Raw genomic sequence first — 20,059 nt, 5'->3', positions numbered from 1 at the left:
TTTACTTGAATAGGGACTAGAAAAATAAAGAGAAGTAAAGTTATTTGAGAGACAGCTCTAAAGTTTACTGTATGGCATGTTCCTTATGTTTGATGGTTATAGCTACCTTCTCTTCTTAAGCATCTACCCATCTACCATGTAGTGATCTTGGAGATGAGTTTTCCTGTGAAGATAGAAGCAAAACACTTCCCTTTCCTTTAGGAGGTTTCTATTTAGTTTATGAGATATACCTTAGTAAAATACCTGTCACTTGTCCTTATCAAGAGGTTTGTCTTTTTCAACTGAAATCTTGATCAACACAGTTTTTCTTCTCCTATGGAAACAAACGCAAAACCCCAACCCCTATGTAACACATGTCCAAGCTTCCATACAGAGGTTAGTACTTCTTTGAAGTATACTGGTTGATATAGTTCAGCAGTTTTTTCCATAGTTCAGTGTATTTCTGTAGCTGTTTGTCCTTTTTAATCGGCATTAAGAAAGTTTAGTGTCAATAAAGCATTATGCAACCTATGTTTGGGGGATTTTGTCTTCCCAGCCTGTCTATGCAGCATCTCCTTAAGTGTTCTATTAGATCTCTCAACCACTGCTTGTCCTGTAGGATTGTGTGGTATACCGTTGACCTGCTTTATGTTATAATATTTGAAAAACTGTTCCAAATTTGTGGAGTCATATGCAGGAGCATTGTCAGTTTTTATTTGTGTAGGTATACCCATAAATGCCATCACCTCTAGCAGGTGTGTAATAACAGAATCAGCTTTTTCAGAGTTGAGAGCAGTAACCCATTGGAATCCAGAGAATGTGTTTATAGTATGATGCACATATTTCAAATTTCCAAATTCTTTAAAGTGAAAGACATCCATCTGCCAGACCTCATTCCTCCAAATGCAGTGGCATTTGGCTATAAAAAGAACAAGTAGGACAGTTTCTCACTATCTCCTTGGCTTGTTGCCAAGTGATGGAGAAGTCCTTTTTTAAACCTTTGCTATTTACATGATGTTTCTTATGAAATTTTGAGGCTTTGAGCACACTTCTAATTAATAAATGAAAAGGAAAATCCATAATTCAGTGTGTAATTGAGGGCCTTAATAATGACTGAGTCAGAAAATGATAGAAATTAGCATAATCAGCACTTTCATTGCTTAAGTTGGAAAAGGCTACAAGCAAGCAATTAAAGAGCTATTCATTGTTGGGCTGTTGAGACTATGGGATATAAGAGGCATATTGGATCAGTTTGAGTTGTGTGGAAATAGAGAAACTGTATTATAACTATCTTCTCTCCTTGAGAGAAAGGTTGAATAATAAGAAGCATTATAAGATGAATCCGACTTGATGGACAGGCTCAAAGTGGCCACTGCAGATATTTTGCCCTCACTACCTTAATTCCCTATGAATCTGAAGTACAAGAAGACAAGAGAAGAAGGACAAGCATCACTGAGTAAATAGGGTGTTAAAGAGGTAATGCTTCTCACCCAGTTAACACTTCATGGGATAGACTTGATTCAGCAGGGACCACAGATTGGTATATAGTTATAGTGGCTTTGCTGATCCCGATAGACAGCAGAGGGATAGAATTACTTAGATTTGAAAATTGAATTTGGAAAATCTAAAGGAATACAGAAAGATTGATGCAAAAGAAAGTAAACAATGGAGTCTGTTTAGGCCAGTCATTGGAAAAATGGGCAAAATTCATCAGGTAAAAGATCAATAAAAATAATAAGGGTGAGTGTATGGAAGACATCAAAACCTTAGTAAAGTGCTCAATTCAGCAGCACATATACTAAGAATGGAACAATACAGAGAAGTTTGGCATGGCCCCTGTGAAAGAATGACACACAAATTCATGAAGCATTCCATATGTTTAAAAAAAGACAAACATGGTATGCACTCACTCATATACAGATTTAACACATACAGCAAAAGTTTATCAGCCTACAATCATCATCACTAGAGAAGTTTGGCATCATGGGGGACTCTAAGAGTGAGACATACATGGTCCCCCAGAGAAGGGGAAAGGAAAAAGATCTGATCTAATTGGGAGCATGGGGGGAGAGGGAGCAAGGAGAATGAGAAGGGGAGAAGTGAAGGAGTGAGGAGGACATAAAGAACAGGAAGGTTGTGTAGGGGAAGGAACAGAGGAGAGAAAAATAAGAGATACTTTAAGAGAGGGAGCTAGTAAAGGTTTAAAAAGAAGTAAGGAACTAGGGAAATATACAGAGATCTACAAGGATGACACCAATTAACCATCTAAGCAACAGTGGAGAGGCTACCTTAAATGCCCTCCCCTGATAATGACATTGATGACTAAATTATATGACATCCTAGAGTCTTCATCCAGCAGCAGATGGAAGTAGAAGCAGATACCTACACTAAACACTGAATTGAACTGGAATCCACTTGAAGAGAAGGAGGAGTGATGAGCAAATGGGTCAAGACCTGGCTGGTGAAACCCACAGAAAGAGCTGACCTGAACAAGGGGGAGCTTTTGACCCCCATACTGATCACTGGGAATCTACCATGGAATTGATCCAGACCCCATGAATGTGGGTGTCAGTGAGGAAGCTGTGGAAATCTATGGGGTCTTTTGTAGTAGATCAGTACTTATCCCTAATATAGGAATGGACTTTGGGAGCACATTTCACATTGAGGGATACTCCCTCAGCCTAGACACAGAAGGGAGGGCATAGGCCCTATCCCAAAGATAGTACACACTCTGAAGAGCCGCTCATGGAAGACTTCACTCTCCTTGGGGAGCTGAAATGTTATGGGATAGGTAAGGTGTTAGTGGGGGACAGGGGAAAGAAGGGAAAAGGAAGTGGGATTGACATGTAAAACAATCTTGTTTCTAATTTAATTTAAAAAGGGAGGAAAGAAAAATCTTAGTGAATATTCATGGAAGAGATCAATTATAGGCTGAATAAAAATAAATTACTTTTAGGAGTGGAAAATTATCATTTTGAGGATTGCTATGAATTTTTACATTCTCTGATTCTGATTCATATGCTTAGAGTAACGGTTGTTTATCTACCCCCTTTAGATGCCAAATATAACAGTATTTGTAGATAGAAAAGCAAGGAACAAGGAACACAGTACTGCCCCAGTACTTATAGGCATCTGGCTCCAATAGCAGAGGCTACAGTGTGAAGTGCACTGATATTCTCTTGTGGGCCTCAGCCAGGCAGAAAATCATGACTAAGTCCCACAGAACCCATCTGTCAGGAGAAGAGGCTCACGGGCCCTGTGACAGCAGTATCACTCCATGATAAAAAGGCCAGATGGCCATGGAAAATGGCCATGGCTCAACTATAGGTGGATTGTACCTAACAATGCTTTCCCAAAAAACAATTAATACAAATAATAAAAACCATTCTGTAGTCTATTGCTTATTGATACCATTTCTGCCTTAATATCTCCTTATCTTCCCAAGACCAAGTAACACTTATTTGTAAGAGTGTGATGAGAGTATTCTAAGGAACCCCTGAACCTTCTTTAAAAGATTTCTTTGGAAAATACTGTATGTTGAAGAAGTTTTTATTAATTTGAAAACTGTAAAAACGAACAATAACAATTAAGCTATTTAACAAAGGTACTCAGTATTAGTGGGAAAAGGAGATTTTAAGAACAGTATTTGTTGTATAAGTACCACACAAAACTTATTCACCAACCTCACATCAGACAGAAGGCTGATCTCCAAAATTTACAAAGACCTCAAGAAGCTATTTCCAAAACACCAAATAGTGCCACTAAAAAGTGGGGTACAGAGCTAAATAGACAATTCTCAATACAGGAATCCAAAGTGGCTGAAAGACACATAAGGAAGATCTCAATATCCTTAGCCATCAGGGAAATGCATATCCAAAGAACTCTGAGGTGCTATCTTACTCCAGTCAGAATGGCTAAAATCAAAAACACCAATAATAAGTTATGCTGGAGAGGATAGCAGAAAGGGGAATAGCTGGTACAGCCACTTTGGTAATCAGTATGGGGGTTTCTCAGAAAAAAATGGGAATTAGTCTACCACAAGATCCAGCAATTCCACTCTTAGGCATATGCCCAAAAGAAGAAAATTCATACAACAAGGACATCTGTTCAACTATGTTCATATCAGCATTATTTCTAATAGACAGAACCTAGAAGCAACCTAGGTGCACCTCAAGAATTCATACAGAAAATGTGGTACATGTACACAAGGAGTACTACTCAGTGGGAAAAAAAACAATGGAATTTGAAACTCCTGGATAAATGGATGGAACTGGAAGTAACCATTCTTAGTGAGGTAACGCAGCCACAAAAAAAGACAAACATGGTATGCACTCACTCATATATGGATTTTACACATGGAGAAAATGATTACCAGCCTACAATCCACACCACCAGAGAAGCTAGGCAACAATGAGGACTCTAAGAGAGAAATACATGGTCCCCCTGAGAAGGAGAAAGGAACAAGATCTCCTGAGCTAATTGGGATCATTGGGATCATGGGGGAAGGGGAAAGGGGGGGAAGCTAGGAGAATGTGAAGGGGAGAAGAAGAGAGTGACAAGGACATAAGAGATCAGGAATGTTGTATAGGGGGAAGAATAGAGGAGAGAAAAATAAGAGATACCATCAGAGAGGGACTAGTATAGGCTTAAAGAGCAGTCAGGCATTAGGGAAATGTCCAGAGATCTACAAGGATGACACCAACTAATCATCTAAGGAACAGTGGAGAGGCTACCTTAAATGCTCTCCCCTGATAATGAGATTGATGAATAACTCATATGACATCCTAGAGGCTTCATCTAGCAGCAGGTTGAAGTAGAAGCAGATACTTGCAGCTAAACACTGAATTGAACTGGAATCCACTTGAAGAGAAGGAGGAGTGATGAGCAAATGGGTCAAGACTTGACTGGTAAAACCTACAGAGCGAGCTGACCTGAACAAGGGGGAGCTCTTGACCTCCAGACTGATCACTGGGAATCTAGCATGGAACTGATCCATACCCCATATACGTGGATGTCAATGAGGAGCCCTCAGAAATCTATGGGGCCTCTTGCAGTAGATCAATACTTATCCCTAGCATAGGAATGGACTTTGGGAGCACATTTCACATAGAAGGATACTCCCTCAGCCTAGACACATAAGGGAGGGCTTAGGCCCTATCCCAAAGGATATGGCAAACTCTGAAGACCCCCCAGAGAAGGCCTCACTCACCCTGGGGAGCAGAAATGGCATGGGATCTGTAGGGTGTTAGTGGGGGGCAGAGGAGGAGGGAAGGGAGAGGGAACTGGGATTCACATGTAAAACAATCTTATTTCTAATTTTAATAAAAAATGGAGAAAAGGAACAATTTTTACTTTATAAAAATTCAAATACCAAAAGTAGTCTATATTCCTATAATTTGTTGGCCATAATTTTCTTGTGGTAATGTAAAGCATAATGTACTGTCATTACTTTTGATTGCATTTTAGTTTCTATTGTTAGGACAGTGGCCTCATATTTTGGGAAAATCAGGCTGGAAACATCCTGGAAGTTCCTAGACCCAGTCTTTAACATTAATGCAGCATCTTAGAGCTTGAGGATATGTGAAATGCTAGGGAAGAATTTTCATTAAAACTCATTTTCTGCTATCAATGATGCATTTTATAATGTGAACATGCTAGGCAAGATTTTTCTTGGTGAAATAGTGACATGATTTCTAAAGCTGAAACTAGTTTTTATATTATATATTATATATATATATATATATATATATGTGTGTGTGTGTGTGTGTGTGTGTGTGTGTGTGTGTGTGTGTGTGTGTGTCCAGTTCCACAAGAAAGATTTCACATCTAGTACTTAAAAAATTGTGGTACAATATCATGGCTAGGACTTCATCAATTTCAAATGAGTATGCCAATGCTATTGTTTTGTTAAATAAATAGGCTATTCATCTGAAATTACTTCTTAAACTTTTGTGTTTTGAGCCCATTGATTATTTCTGCCATCAACATTCACCAGTCATGAAGGGAGATTTTTGTTTTCAATGATCAGTGTACTGCACAGTTTTGAGGATATGGCTGTTGCTCTGGCATACTGTCATAATGCTTAGATATAGGTGGAGGAAAATGTTCAAACATCAGTGTCTTTCACCCAATGTTTAGCAACCACTGTGGAAGAAATGATAGAAAGAAGGTGAAAATCTAAAGGAAATGGTGGGGTAAAGTTTAGCTGTGTTGAAAAGTATTTTCTAAAGGGATAAGCCAGACTTTAGCATTCTGGAATAAATAAATAACAATACAAGTCATGAAGTTAATGAAACTTACAATATTCAGCCAATATCTATAAGTTTCATAATTCAGAAAGCATTTCCAAAGATTTGCATAATCAGTAATTATTGCTGGGGAGAAGAGACTTCTCTGATTTTTTGAGATGCCTACAAATTTCTTCAGGAATGCAGATATCTGGGGTCACTGCCTATGTTGGGATATATGTTCTAGTTGGATCCCTTTGCTTTTTTGCCATGATAATCACTGTTAATTTTACAAATTAGGGTGCAAAGTGTATATTTCTCATTAGAAGAGCTGCTAATAGCCTATTACCAAGTCATTGCAGGAGGTCAAAAAAGGGACCTGAAGGAAGAAACTGAAACAGAGAACATGTATAGATGTTGCTTATGATGTTTTCTTTTTATACAATCTAGTACCATTTCCCCAAGAGAAATACTACCCACAGTGGCTGGGCCCTCCTATGAGTATTCACGAAAATGAACCACAGACATGACAACAGCCAACCTGATAGAGACAGTTCTTCAACTGATGTCCTAATTGAAGTCATGTTGTCAAAACTATTCAGCAAAATTGACCTATTTTAAATTTATTGCAACAATAGTCATTATTAAATTATAAACTGTTTCTTATTTATCCCCCAAAGCTAATCATAATATCATAATATAACTTTTAAAAACCTTTTCTATTTTAACCTTTCAAAGATAAGAAGCTCAATATCTCCTTAATATATATAAAATATCTGTCCTGGTATGCTTTCTATTGCTGTAATAAGTGCTGTAACCAAAAGCAAATTAGGGATGGAAGAATTCATTACATCTTATAATTTACAGTGCATAGTGAAAGAAAGTTTGGGGAAGGTATTCAAGGCAGAAACTGAAAGAGAGGCCATGGAGAAATGCTGTTTCCTGGCCTTTGCTTGATAACTTGTTCAGGTTCCTTCTATACAATTCAGAATGCCTACTCAGGAGTAACACCACTGACCATGGAATGGGCACTCCCACATTATATCAATCAACAATTAATAAAATATACCACAGAGATGTCTCCAATAGGATATAAAGAAGACAATTTTTCAGTTGTGGTTCTTTATTCCTAGGAGACTCTAGGTCTTGTCAAGTTAAAAACACTCACCAATACACTAGACTATCTGTTGAGTCATTCATTCTTCTATAATAGCTCTAAACTCAAAACCACATTAAACTTGACATGGTTAAAATTATTTCTTAGGATTTTAATATGTGATTTGCTTGCAGTAGATACATATTCACCTGTCATCAAAATAGTTACATAAAAATTTATATTCTTCAATCACATCCACTGTTTCCTATTGTTCCAATGTTTTTATGACTTGGTATGAATTAAGTAACACATGACTCTAGTATCCATCAAAGCCAAACTGTTAGTGGATAGTTTCTCCTTCAAAAATAAATATGAAAATAAAAATTTATAAGACAAAGCACCCAATTTGAGTTATGTAAAACTATATTATTATCAACAAATTATGAAAAATGGTTCAGGTAAGTATGTTTTATGGCATCTATTTAGAGTGAACTAAAACTCAAGATAATTGTTTTCGGCAGTGTTTAATATATTATGACAATAAATAATTCAGTAATAAAATAAGAAAATAAAACTATGAAAGCTTATCTGAAATTTTATTTATAAATATCCTAAACAAAGAATAATTCTTAATTTTATTGAACTTTCTACAAAAGGTACTTATACCTCTTAAAGTGGATGGATGTGGAAATACAACAGTGCATTTTATGAAGAATAATTTGTTCTAGGAATTTATTATGCACATTTGTCCCCTTGAAAAACATTGGAGGTAGATATACCACTAGACTGCATCTTTCCTATCAACATTAGAGGATTTTGTCTGAGCATGGAAATCCTATTGCAGAAGACAGCTACATAGTTATTTGAAGGTCATGGAGAAATTATGCAGGAACTAAATTAGATCCTCCCTCCCCAGGGGCTTTCAATCATCAATTTGAAAGTATTATGCATATTGACATTGCATGTTATTCTACTATAATGTCAAAATAAATATGCTCATTGACCCAATAGTAGTGTGACTACCATTGTTCCAAAAAACTATATTCTGGTTCATTATGGCCCTTTCTAAATTTGGTATTATAAATATAATATTTGTTATTATTATATGTCCAAAAAATGTGCTGTTGAATACATATTAGGAATCTTCAAGTAAAGCACTACTACTTTTTGGTTAAATGAATATAATGCACTGTCAAAATGGAATGTAAGTATGTATGTTAATAATTTGATGCTGTTGTCATCCACTGTCCAAGAAATGCATTTCTGTAGTAGAAAATCATTACTACAGAGACTCAAAATGAATAGAAATGTAACACTCATATATCTTTGTTACCATAAATCTTTCCGCCAAAAGCGGTGGAGCTCCACTGCCACATATGTGCTTTATACGAGCTGCCTGCCTGAGTTAGGTCCAAATAAATACACAGAAACTTGTATTAGGTTCAAAACTGTTTGGCCAATGACTAGGATTCCTCATCTGTTAGCTCAGTCTTAATTATCATAAATCTATATATTTTATAAGATTGATCTAATCTTTACTACATTTCCCAGAATCCTCTTTGACTCCTAGTCCTGTCTAAATTGCTGTCTCATTGGCCAAACAGTATTTTATTTAACAATCAATAAGATAAACATACACAGTACATTCCCCATCACCTCCTCTTTTTGACTAGGATTCCTCAACTGTTAACTCAGTCTTAATTGTCATAAATCTATATATTTTATAAGACTTATTGTCGTCCCTTCTTGCTGGTGGATCACATCCTGCAGCTGGAGGATGCAAAGGGGAAAGAGGAACACTTCCTGTTTCTCTTCGCTCAAATATGAGTCTCCTTGCTATGTCACTTCCTGCCTGGATCACCACTTCTCTACTATATTTCCCAGAATCCTCTTTGATTCCTAGTCCTGTCTAACTTGCTATCTCATTGGCCAAACATTATTTTATTTAACAATCAATAAGATAAACATACACAGTACATTCCCATTCAGCTCCTCTTTTCTGTCTAAATAAAAGAAGGATAACTAATTTTTATAATAACTGAAGAAAACTGTAAACATAACAATCTGTTTTCAATTCTCTCAAAGACCACAGAAGGATAATATATAAACTCTAGAATTGACAGAGACATCCTCTACCTGAACAGTCACCCAAAGTTCCTCTGTAACGTTGGGACAGCCATCTTCAGCCCATAGGCCACAGTGTGGCTGGCACACTTCTCCATTTCAACAGGAACCCTTAAGTACTGTCTTTTTTTGTAAGTTCAGCAGTCACTTTCTGGTGGGTCCTGTTTGTCCAGTCTATACAGCAACAATCAGTCCAGGCAAGAGCAGTTTCTTGCCCAAATGGCTAATCTTGCCATGTTGAAAGCAAACTCCATAATGAGTTTTTGATTCCCATCCTCCTTTCTGATGTAACTGGTGTGCCAGTAGCAGTTGTGTCTTACTGCCAAGAAAAACCCTAAACCATTTAAATGCCATATTTCTGTAGGTCTTTGAAAGGTTTGAAGAATACCTATCCATCTCAAATACATCTCTGTATATCTATAAAACCTAACTAACCTAATTAAAGTTCTGACTTTTATAGGTAAAAGATCTGTATAAACACAATACCTAAACAAGAGGAGACATATACATATCACAAAATTGACCTTAAAGTTGTATTAATAAAAGAAAATCTATACCAATGCAAAGTATTCATTCCTATATCCTATTCCCCCTTTCTTTCTTTAAAAAGAGATAGACTATGCTCATTATCATTCATAACTAACCCCATTTAAATGAAAACAAACATTTATAATCAATATTTGGGGATTTGGGTGTCATTCCTTCGAAACTGCTTCCTGCTGATTGGGGATGATGTTCATATACCATAGGGATCATGATAAAACATAGAAACCTGACCAAGTCCTTGTTTCTGTAGTCTGTAAGGCTGTATTGTCTCAGCTTCAGGGGATCTTGGTTGATGTCACCATATTAATCTGGAAGGAATCCACAGCTTTTCATTTTCTTTGGAAATACAACTAAAACTTTATTTCTAAGTAGCCTGTCCTTAAACTTAAATTTTGAAGTTAGAGCATTTTTAAAATGTATAAGTTGGATTAATGTAGCATCATTTATAATCAAATGTATTTTAGTAGCAGTAAGTCTTTCCTCAGCAATCAAACAATTTAAAGACAACAATATGGCATATAGTATCCAGATTCTCTTTGTATTTTCCACCTTTATGTGGCTTTTTTATTACTTTATTTTTATTTTCTTTTTTTCCCCAAGACAAGGTTTCTCTGTGGAAATCTGCCTGCCTCAGCTTCCTTCAGCAAATCCTACCGGCATGTGCCATCACAACCAGCTATTCTATTTCCTCCTGTTATTTTTTCTCTCACAAGCCCACATATATTTTTAAATGTAGTGTAAACCTTTAGAGGTTTTTCTTTATCTGGATCTGTCTTTATCATGTTGGGAGTGCCAAGTCTAAACCCCAGAAGCGCCATGATGACAAGAGCATATGGAAGCTGCTCCGATGCCTCTCAGGGGCCAGACAGGGTGGGCTGTGGTGGCAGATTTACCTCTTTCTCTGGGAACATTGGGGCATGGAGTCATCATACTCACTGACACGATTGATTCTGTTACGATAAATCTTTCTGCCACAAGCCGCCGAGCCCCAATGCCACATGTGTGCTTTATGCCAGCTGTCCACCCTAGATAGATCCAAATGAATACACGGAAACTTGTATTACATTCAAAGCTGCTTGGCCAATGACTAGGATTCCTCATCTGTTAGCTCAGTCTTAATTATCATAAATCTATACATTTTATAAGACTTATCTCTACTACATTTCCTAGAATCCTCTTTGACCCCTAGTCCTGTCTAAATTGCTGTCTCATTGGCCAAACAGTAATTTTTTAACAATCAATAAGACAAACATACACAGTACATTCCCCATCCTATATTTTTATGGTTCATATCATTTCTGTGGTAGAGTGAACCAATGCTGAACCATTAAAAATTTCACCAAAATGGATTTTACTTTATAATATCTAATAGATTCTTCTAATTTAATAATTAAATAATATACCTGCACATGGAAATATGTTGAAGTTGCATTGTGTGCATTATAATAATTATTAGTTATGCTTATTGTATTGTATATAGGAGTCTAAAATTCTATGTATTTATATGATTATGTATTTGATTATTAGTATCTTAGGTTTGCTTAGATTTTTATTTTCATAGTGCTTACAGTGATTTTCTTTATAATCAAAAATTGCATTTAAGTTTTCTGGCCAAGGATCACATTGTCTTCTTTATGTGAATTATGGAGATTTTGAATTTTTATTACCCATCTTCTCCTTAATTTTGCCTGTTTTTCCTTCCTTTGAGAGAATGTTTAGTATTTCCAATATGGTCCTCAATAAGTGGTTGATACTTTAAGTCTGATGTGCACTTGTAGATGTTAGGAAAGCAAAACAAAAGTGGTCATTTTGCTGTGGTTTACATAAATTTCAGAATGAATCTAAAATTATTTTGTATATGAAACTCTCAGTACAAACTGATGTGATTCATTTTCATTTTAGTAGAATAAATCTTGCCTTTACCCTCTCAAACAGTATCTTCTTACATAGAATAAGTTGGTCTTGAATCTGGGAATTGCTTACCTTCTCCTTCTAACTATTGTGTTTATGCTACCATGACTAGTCATCTTCATTCAGAAGCAAAAGTATTCTTTAAGAGTTTTATATGTTTAACATTTTTATAATTTTCATCTGGTAAAATATCTGAGCATACCCTAGAAGATTAATGACTGTGAGGTAAACTACACTTAAATCTTAGTTTTCAATAATCAGTGTAGCCTCTAAGATACTGTAATGAAAACACTCACAGATTGCATATTGACCCTTATGTTCCAAGGGTAGCTGCTATCAATTCAAACACTGCTCTTCTGCTATGTTTTATCTTTAAATTGAAGGTTAGTTGTTGTGAAATATTAGCTTAGCTATACGAATATTTGCTGTGTTTGTTTAACTTGCCTGTCTAAGACACCTGATTTGTCTAATAAAAGCTAAATCCAATAGCTAGGCAGAAGGGATAGGGGGGTCTTCTAGGCAGAGGAAGTAAGTAGGAGAAAGAATCTAGGCTCAACAGAAACAGAGGGAGACAGAGGGAAAGAGGAGATGCTATGGAGAGGCCAGAGGCCAGACAGACAGACACAGAAGAATCAGGAAAGCAGGACATACAGAATGTGCAAAATGCAGATGAAAGAAACAAGTTAAATTAATTTATAAGATCTAGTGGGAAAAGCATATGCTAAGGACAAGATTTTATAATATATATGAAGGTTCCCTGTCATTATTTGGGAACTGGCTGGTGGGACATGGACAATGCTTGTCTGCAAATGGATTCAATGTAGGGCACATGTTTTTAGGTAGGTTCTGAGAAAGCTGGAAAAAATAGGAAAACCAAACAAACCAGACAGTGCTTCCTAGTATCCAGGTGCTCAAGCATACAGAGCTATGGCTCTGCTGTTCAGCCAGTACTTCTGCAGCCCACACATTATGGATAAATAAGAAGCTAAAGCACCTACCACACTTTGGATACCAACTTCCTAGATTGTGAAATGCTGCTCCTGATTAAATGTAGTTCCCAGTTAAACAAAGTTCTTGGCCATGGCTCCAAGGTATAAAACTCAGCTCTCAAAGACATGAGAAGCAAGGGACTAGTCACCAGAACAAAGCTGTGTGGCAAGTTTATGTTTTTACTCACAGAGTTGGAGAATGGCTACAGATGCAGGGTAAAGCAGGTTCAGACCAAAAACAAAACAAAACAAAAACAACAATGAGAGACCTAATCAGATTCTAGTGTGTTTAAAACTGTTTTTAGGGACTTAAGAAAGGAAATAAAATGGGTATAGACAGTCATAGGAAAAGATAAATTGTTTCAAAAAAATCTTTAAAGAGAGAGTATAGTAGTATAAAGGACAAAAGGCTACATAAGGATTGAAAATTCACAGGGAATCTGTATCCTATATAGTGTTGTATTCACTTTTAATTTTTTGAATGCTGTGAAATGAACAACAGCTTCTAAGAGTCATTGGATTGTTAAAGGCATTTCTGAATTAAGCCGGTCTAGATACTTTGATATCTTAACTTTAAAACAGAATTCAGAATATGTATTGCATTTGGGGAGAAGTAATTTGTTTCCTATGGAAACCAAAGGCCTTGGATTCCTTTATGTTAAATATAGATCATGTTGGATCAGGGGAGACCCACAGAAAAACTTGGCTACAGACAAAGAGAAGTAAACCATGAAAACCTACAAATTGGTGACATATATACTGATTCCTCTTCATAGGATCAGTCACTAGTCTGGACAACACATGTTACAAGTAGTTTCTCCAGGACTTGACCATTATCTCAATTTTCTCAGAATCCCCTAAATATGTCTTCATCCAATGACAGTATGAAACATTCTAGAGAAAATAATGCCCATATACCCAACAGGTGGGGTATATGGTTTTGGTTATTAAATGGGTTATAGATGTTTGTCATTGCTTGGGGGGAATATAGGAACATAGGATAAAAAGACAAATATTAACTTTTTATATATTAATTGGAATGGAATTTGGTATTTCCCTACAAATTTAACGTTATTTTTGTTATACTGCACATGTTTCTACACTCATTTGAGGGTATTGTGCTTAGGTAGCACCTTAAAAATGTAATGTATTGTTGAGAAATGCAGGTTAATAGTTAGTCATCTATAATAATCAAACTTGTAGCCATGTTAGGCATGTGTGAACATTAAACAGGTGTATTTAAATAGATAGGCAATCTTCAAAATCTCCAAAGACTCCAAGAATATGGCATTTAAGTTGTTTAATAACCTAACACATTTCATAAAAGTGAGATACATCTGCTACTGGGAGGACAAATCTACTTCATAAGACAATGATGAGCTTCAAAGAACATCCATATGGAGTTTTCTTTCATTGTGGCAAAGCTAACCATTTGGGCAAGAATCTTCTCTTGCTTCAACTGCTGACAGTATATTGTACAAACTGGACACGCAGGACACAAAGGAAAAAAATACAAATTTTTGTCAAGACCCAAGAAAAGAGACATTCAATCTTCTGTTTCATAGAAAAGCCTGCCAGATATTCTATGCCTCTAGGAAGAAGATGGATACCCCAAGTTTGTAGAGAAAGCTTGTGTGACTATGCAGGTAGCCATATGTCTCTGTCATTTCTATGGATTTGGAAGTTGCTTGCACTCTACTTCCTGTTTATTCAGGTAATATTATATCCTTCTTCGTTCTTTGACAGAGTTGAAGACTAGATAGTTGTGGTTATCGTTTTCATTAGTTATGATAGTAGGTAAATCAGGTACAAGATATTGGACTCACAAAAATATAATAAATAATTGAATATTATTTTTCTGATTTTGCCAAATACACATATAAATGTAATTCTTACTTAATAGTTGTTCATATTGTATATAGTTTTAGTATATTAAGGTTATAAACCTTTCCTTTTTATTTAGGTAAAAGGGGCAAATATGGAATATTAGTTTATGCAAAAGATTTGTAATTTTTGTTAGTGTTGCAGAATATTAACTTTGTAATGATGTGGTGTTTTTGTTTTCCTAGCCTGCCTAAGGAACTTGATTTGTCTAATAAAAATATAAATGGCCAATGGCTAGGCAGGAGGTATAGGTGGAACTTCTCCTAGGCTCAACAGAAACTTACAGAGACAAAGGGAAACAGAAGGAGAGAGGGAGGTCATAGGGGCCCACCAGCCAGCCAGACATGGAGGAAGCAGATAAAGCAGGAAATGCAGAATGAAAGAAAGGTAAAAATCCTAGTGGCAAAACATAGATGAAGACAAAGGTGAAAGTGAGGTATAATATCTTGTGGGACAATCATAAATAAGGCTGAGTTTTCTTAATTAATAAAAAATCTCTGGGTCATTATTTGGGAGCTGGCTGGTGAGAAAGAGAAAGAGATTGCCTACAGTTAGTGTTGTTGGGAAGCTTTATAATAGTTATTGATTTACTAAGAAATATCCTTACATTGCTTTATTTAAAATGATTTATTATTCCTGTTAAATCAACCATTTATTTTCTGTATATGCTCCTGAGCTAATCCATATTTTTCCTAAGCTTAGTAGTTAGCCCTTTTAACTTCTTTAGCTGGTAGAAATCTCTAAAACTTTCATCTAGTTGGGTGAAATTTTAGTCTTAAATATAATATTTTTGTTTAGCCAATTTTCAATGACATTAAATCTACATAAGGTGAACACTGTTCCAAATATTATAATAAGTTTGTGTGTGTCCATAATCTTAGAATCCAGATGATATCTGTGACTGTTTAGAGATGTTTCATATCTTGTAGTTTTATGATTGGTTGCTTATTTTGTAGGTTGTGTAACTGTTTCTTTTTTGTGAGGCTTGGCTTGACATTGACTTACAAAAGATGCTAAGCTGATTTTAGGCAGTGGACCTCAGGGATCCACCTCTCTTTGTGTCCAGACTGCTGGCAGTGTAAGGGTGATCTACTACACTCTCCTTCTCTTCAGTGTGAGTCCTGAGAAATCAAGTTCTAATCCCCATCCTTGCAATGCAAGCACATTACTTTCTAATTCATTGTCCCGTCTCTAACATATATTTAATAAAGAAAAATTAATGTAAACAAAACAACACTCTTGACAAAATTTTTAAATTTCTAAATTTTGAATTTGTCTGTTTAGCTCTTAGAAACTTTTTAAATAGTATTACAATAGGTGTTTCCTTTCCTTAAATTCTTTCTCATTTAACATTTTTATGCTTCATCCAGTTACAGGTTTTTTATTAAATAAAACTATCTTCTATTATTTTGATTTGTCACATAAAAGTACCACCACTGTGGTTTGCAGATGATTTAATTTCTATATCTCAATCCTACTCTTCCTGATCTAGTTCAAATTGTCCTTCACTTTTATTGCCTATGTAAAATTTATGACTATTCTACCTTTGGTGATATATAGTTTATGATCTAATAAATCTTGCCTATATGTCAGAATACAATGCTACCCATACTAGTTAGCCATAGATGCCTGGCAGTGGTGGTACACACTTTTAATCCCATGACTCAGTAGACAGAGACAGATGGATCTCTGTGAGGCCAAGAGTATCCTGGGCTACATGAGAGTGAGTCAGCATAAAAGAGTAAAAGAGCTCATGCCTCTTATCCCAGCATGAGAGATATATAAGGAAGAAGCATGATTCAGTTTCCAATCACAGGGAAGTTAGGATCTCCATTTCATCATTGGTAGATGTAAGAGCTAGTTGCTGGCTGTTTTGATTATCTGATCTTCATTTTCAACCCCATTATCTGTCCTTGGGTTTTTATTATTCATGTTACATTACCAATAATTATTTTATAGCATATTCAAAAGTGTGATATTCTCTTTTTGATTATCAAACTAGGATCTTTTAAAAATAAGTTTTTATTTAAATCAAAACAATCTTATTTTACATACCAATCCCAGAACACTCTCCCTCCCATCCTCCCATATTCCCCATCAACCCCCCATCCCATACCCATCTACTCCCCAGGGAGGGTGAGGCCTCCTATAGGGGAATCATCGAAGTCTGTCACATCATTTGGGGCAGTATCTAGGCCGAGAGATTATCCCTCCATAGAGAATGGGATCTCAAATCCCATTTGTGCATTAACGATAAATATTGATTTCACTCTCAGAGGTCCTATAGCCTACCCAGGCCTCCCAAATGACACCCATGATCAGGGGTCCTGGGTTGGTTCTATGCTGATTCCCTAGCTGTAAGACTGGGGTCTATGAGCTCCCTCTTGCTCAGGTCATCTGTTTCTGTGGATTTCCCCAGCATGGTATTTACCCCGTAGCTCATCACACCTCCCTCTCTACAACTGGATTCCAGGAGTTTGGCTCAGTGCTTTGCTGTGAATTTCTGCTTCTGATTATTTCAGCTTCTGGTTGAGGGTTTTGTGATGGCATTTCAGGTAGTTTTCAGTCTCATTATAGGGAAAGGGCATAGAATCTTACTGAAACACAATTAAACTGCAATTCTATGTGTCAGACATTTTACTAATATGCTTAGTGGAAAATTAATACAAAAAGTAAGTAAATGAGTCATATTCCCTTAGCATGAATATATACATATACTACATATTCTTTTATGTATATATATATGTACATATATATTACTAATATTATATATAATAAAAATATTTAAAATTTCCAGCAAATTTGCTCTTGTATATTGACATAATATACTGTCATATTTGTTTATTTTAATTGTTTAATTAAGACTGATTTAAAAGTACCTCAAGATTTACATACTTTTTTTGTTTGCATGAATTAAAATATGCTCTATTTTATGCTTTTAATAAATATGCATTTCTGCTTCAGAGAATGTTATGTTCTACTTCAATAGAGAAGTTATTGCTAAGTTTCTGGAAGATTGACAATTCTGACACTGTTTTCTGAACCAAATTTAGATCTGACTTGATGGTTCTACTACTGGAGCAAGTAGCTTAGGGTGTTAATGACACTTTTTCTCCAAAGTTTTCACATACTAGTTTGAAGATGTGAAGCCAACACTTTCAGGAGAGAGTTCTCTCTCTCAGGTTTCTCCAAGTAGCTTGTACATAAACCACTGAAATCATATTCTTTGAACCTCATTTTTCTGATTATATAATTCTTGTCATGAAAGCATATAATGCTTTTATGCCAGTTTTTAAGTTTTTCAAATGTTTTATTTATTCATTGTAAAAGAGATACCTTATTGCATAGTGAGATTTATATAATATTTTGTAAAATACTGACTTTACTAGTTAGAATGCTAAAATTTTCAGTGCATAGTTAAAATTTAATAACTATATTTAAAGATCTGGAAAACACAAATTAGGATCTTCTTCATTTTGACCTCTTTTATTGTTAAAAGAGAGAAGGAATGTAAATGCATATCAGGGAGAATTTGTAATATATCAAAATATATTACTATTATATTTGAACAATTTCTGATTCTCAAACAATAAACCTCAATACCAACTATCATTCATCTACATTTATTTCTTGATCTAGTTCTTGAAACCACTTTTGTTTTCGAGACAGGGTTTCTCTGTCTAGCTTTGGAGCCTATCCTGGCATTCCCTCTGCTGACCAGGCTGGCCTTGAATTCAGAGAGATCTGCTTGCCTCTGCCGCTCTAGTGATGGGGAATGTACTGTTCAACTTATTGATTATTGAATAAAGTACTTGTTTGGCCAATCAGACATCAAGTTTAACAGGACTAGGCATCAAAGAGGATTCTGGGAAATGTAGTAGGGAAGTGGTGATACAGGCAGGAAGTGACATAGCAAGAGACTCATATTTAAGCAAAGGAAAAAGGAAGTGTCCCTTTTCCCCCTCTACTCTTCCTCCAGTGGTGCCATGTGAGCCACCAGCAAGAAAGGGTGGCAGTGAAAGGCATCCTCTATAAGATAAGTCTCATAAATATATAGGTTTATGATAATTAAGATTGAGCTAACAGATGAGGAATCCTAGTCTTTGGCCAAACAGCATTTGAGCCTAATAAAAGTCTCTCTGTGCATTAATTTGGGCCCTAATTCGGGCAGGTGGCTGGCATAAAGTGCACTTGTGACTGTGGGGCTTGGGCGGCTTTTGGCGTAAGATTTATCATAACACCCGCGTGCTGAGATTAAAGGCATGTGCCACCAATACCCAGCCTACACGCCACTTTTAAATTCTGTCTTGGATTTGACTACTGTGGATATATATATATATATATATATATATATATATATATATATATATATATATGAATACAATATGCAGTAGTTGGTGACTAGAGTCTTTTACATGGTTTTGTCTATTAAATAACTAAGTAATTTTTTAATTATTAGTTTTTGTTGTGATGGGACTTATTAGCTAATACTGAAGTCTAAAATTATTTTTACATTCCCATATTGGCTGTCTTATATATATTTGATTGAGTCCTTTTGTTTATTAGATATTTGAGAATTTCACACAATGTATTTTATTGTATCTACACTTATCTCTCAATGTTTTCATATTCATCTCTGGTAACCTACCCAACTTTGTGTGTTCTTTTTGTTTAATATCTGTAGTCCAATTTTTGCTGTTCATGTACATTTGGATAAGTGGCATTTAACTTATTTTATTGATTTACCAAGACATATTTTCTTAAGGAAAAATTACTTTTCTCCTTCTAGTAGGTATCAGTTAACAATCTGTTCTTAGCTAAGAACTACACTTCATGCCCACCATTCTGCATATGATGGGACACAGAGTGTGGCTTGAGATTGCATGGGTAATGTATATGCTGTCAAAATCAATATGAGTTCATACAGGCAGCTTAACTGTTCTGGTTGGAGGACACTGTTTTCTTATACTCATCTACCCCCTCTGGATTTACACTTTTTCCTAATCATCCATTACTGATCCCTGAGTCTTAGGAAGAGGGGTTGTGAAAAACATGTCATATTTAGGCCTTAGCATTTTACGGTATCATTGTTCTAAAACTTGTTCAATAATGGGTTTCTATAGTAACACTCACGTACTACAAATAAAAACCTATTTGAGATCCACAAAAACACTAAGCTGACAGCTATATCACTTGTGCAGAGGACTTGTCCAGCCTGAATATGAGGGCTTTTGCCTTGTTTCATTGTATATTTTTATGTTGTGTTTGGTTTCTGTCTCTTGTAGACAAACAGAGGAGGAGGT

At 35.8% G+C, this 20,059-nt stretch overlaps 1 non-coding gene across 1 annotated transcript; it reads left to right on the top strand.

Moving 5' to 3' along the window:
- The first annotated feature begins 1,753 nt into the window (after positions 1-1,753).
- On the top strand, positions 1,754-1,860 carry LOC113831481. The gene has a single exon (XR_003482839.1). It is a non-coding gene; the product is annotated as a U6 spliceosomal RNA (small nuclear RNA).
- Positions 1,861-20,059: the final 18,199 nt, after the last annotated feature.

The sequence above is a fragment of the Cricetulus griseus genome, chromosome 2 (assembly GCF_003668045.3).
Source record: "Cricetulus griseus strain 17A/GY chromosome 2, alternate assembly CriGri-PICRH-1.0, whole genome shotgun sequence".
NCBI lineage: Eukaryota > Metazoa > Chordata > Mammalia > Rodentia > Cricetidae > Cricetulus > Cricetulus griseus.
Note: the sequence above shows the minus strand (reverse complement) of the source record. Positions and strands in the feature narration are given on the sequence as shown.